Source organism: Gossypium arboreum, unplaced genomic scaffold (assembly GCF_025698485.1).
Source record: "Gossypium arboreum isolate Shixiya-1 unplaced genomic scaffold, ASM2569848v2 Contig01109_ERROPOS376215, whole genome shotgun sequence".
NCBI classification, from domain to species: domain Eukaryota; kingdom Viridiplantae; phylum Streptophyta; class Magnoliopsida; order Malvales; family Malvaceae; genus Gossypium; species Gossypium arboreum.
In genome coordinates, this window is record NW_026441215.1 from 252,614 (window position 1) to 255,233 (window position 2,620).

The 2,620-nt window shown below is 37.9% G+C and overlaps 1 long non-coding RNA gene across 1 annotated transcript; it reads left to right on the top strand.

Annotated features, from left to right (window-relative positions):
- The first annotated feature begins 1,105 nt into the window (after positions 1 to 1,105).
- Positions 1,106 to 2,283, top strand: LOC128289331 (uncharacterized). Its single transcript, XR_008278940.1, has 2 exons — positions 1,106 to 1,481; positions 2,251 to 2,283. It is a non-coding gene; the product is annotated as an uncharacterized LOC128289331 (long non-coding RNA).
- Positions 2,284 to 2,620: the final 337 nt, after the last annotated feature.

Below are 2,620 nucleotides of genomic sequence, written 5' to 3' on the forward strand. Positions count from 1 at the left end.
AGATTTACATCGCGATTTTGGAAGAAATTGCAAGAGGCTTTGGGTACCAAGTGCATTTTAGCTTCGCTTTTCATCCCCAAACCGATGGTCAATCCGAACGGATAATTCAAATCCTTGAGGATATGTTGAGATGTTGCATCCTTGAGTTTAGTGGTTCATGGGAAAGATATTTGCCTTTGATTGAATTCGCTACAACAATAGCTTTCAATCAAGTATTAAGATGGCGCCTTACGAGGCTTTATACGATCGTAAATGCCGTACCCATTATTCGGATGAACTTATCAAGGTAAAATCTTCGGTTGATTTGATTAAGGATGCCGAGCGAAAGTTCGAGTAATTCGTGAAAGTTTGAAGGTCGCCGGATCGCCAAAAGTCGTATGCGGATTTGAAAAGGAAAGACATTGAATATCGGGTTGGAGACAAGGTATTTCTCAAAGTCTCACCCGGAAGAAGGTGCTTAGATTTGGCCGTAAGGGAAAATTGAGTCCGAGGTTCATCGGTCCGTATGAAGTATCCGAACAAGTTGGACCATGGCGTACCAATTAATGTTACCCCGAGCTTGAAAGGATTCACAGCGTTTTCCATGTCTCGATGCTTGACGATATAGGTCGACCGACACACGTAATTACTCCATCCGAGGTCGAGGTTCACCTAATTTGAGTTATGAAGAAGAGCGGTTCGCATTCGATGCGCCAAGTAAAAGAGTTGCGCAATAAGAAAATCCCATTAGTGAAGGTGTTGTGGCATAAACACGGAATTGAAGAAGCCACTTGGGAACTTGAGGACTCTATGAGAGAGCGATACGAGCCTATTTACGGTAAGATTTTTGGACGAAAATTTCTTAAGTGAGGAGAGTTGTGACAGACCCTAAATTGACCCTAGTCGGAAAGTGGTTTCGGGACCACTAAACCGAGTCATAAAAATAATTAATTGTTATATTCTATGCTTACTATGTGTGTGCATGCATATGTGGAAGTTTCATTCTCTAATTTTACCAATTTTATGAGAAATTATTAAATAGGGATCAATGTGAAACATGGTGAAATATGATAGGCTAATTTTAAATGGCTTATTAGTGCATGTTAACACAAAGGTGGAGTTGCATGTCAAATAACCCATTTCCTAAGGTTAGTGGCTGGCCATGACATGATGATGGGCAAAGAAAACATGTCCTAGACATGTTGGCCTAGTGCATTATGGAAGGAAAATAAAGAAATGAAAAAAAAAAGGAAAATGATGAAAAAAAAAGAGTGTGGATGCCCCCCCTTGTTGCCGTGAGTTGAGGAAAAAGAAAGGAGAAAAATTTTGTTGTTCATCCTTTCTCATTTTGTTACAATTGCCATGACTTGAGAAGAAGAAAAAAAAAGTGTCCATTCTCTCATTTTTCTTTGCATGGCCGAATGTACTAAGAAGAAAGGGGGGGAAGCTTGAGAAAATCAGCCATGGGAGCTTACTAGACTAAGGTGTTTTGATACAAGAAGGTATGTTTTATGCCACTCTTGAAAATGCATGCATAGTTTGGAGGATTGGTTCAAATTTTTCCTTGAATCTTGCATCGAAACTAAGTTGTTAGGTGAGTTAAATTTCGGCCAAGAATGTTGTATTTCCTAATTAGTGTTTTGATGTTGTTGTGATGAAAGCATGGAGATGAGTGAGTTAGAATGTTTAACAAAAAGGAGATTTTTGTGCCATTGAGTTCTTGTTGTTATGTGTGTATGTGCATGAGTATTCGGCCATGCTATAAAATTTATGTTGCAAAATGATTTAATGCTTAATGTGATATATAATAGTACTTGTGAATGAGCTTGAGAGCACCTAAATTATTAGTTGGAAGTGCCGAATGTAGTCTTGGATGAATTTTAAAGAACAAAGAAATTTTGGGTGACTAGAGGTCAAGGACATTCGGCCAAAGGCTTGTGTGCTAGCAAAATTTGGCCTAGATGGGGTAAATGTTAAGCGTTAAATGCAATGGAAATGCTTGCTTAATGTTGCACATTCGGCTATAGTTAGGCATGTTTATGATCTCATTTAGACGATTAGACATAAAAAGGGTGGTAATGAGGCTGAAAATTGTTGAATGGCTAGTTGGGTAATGAATGTAGCATTCGGCCATATGGGGTAAAAATGGGTCAAATGTTCGTGAAATAAAACTTTGTGAATTGATGAATTAATGATGATAGTATTGTTGATGTCATGTATATATGTATAAATATTTGGCAAGACGGTTATACTAGTTAATTTATTGATTAGCTCAAGAAGCTAGAGGGGGAGAATCAAGCAAAAGCAAAGGAAAGAACATCGAATAGCCGAGTTGGAACCATTTTACCCAACACAAGGTAAGTCATTAAGCATATATTTGGTATTGATTTAAATGATCATAATATTTATGCAATTGTGTTTAAATGAGTTGATGTGTAAATTCAAATGTATGTGTATGGAATGATGCCATTGTTGAATGTATAAAGGCAGCAAAATGCATAAGGTATTGGTCTCGGCACTAAGTGTGTGGGTATAAATGGACACGGTGACAAGATTGGCACTGAGTGTGCGGGTTTAAAATTGTACAGCACTAAGTGTGCGAGTTTGATTATATAGCACTAAGTGTGCGAGCTGAATATAT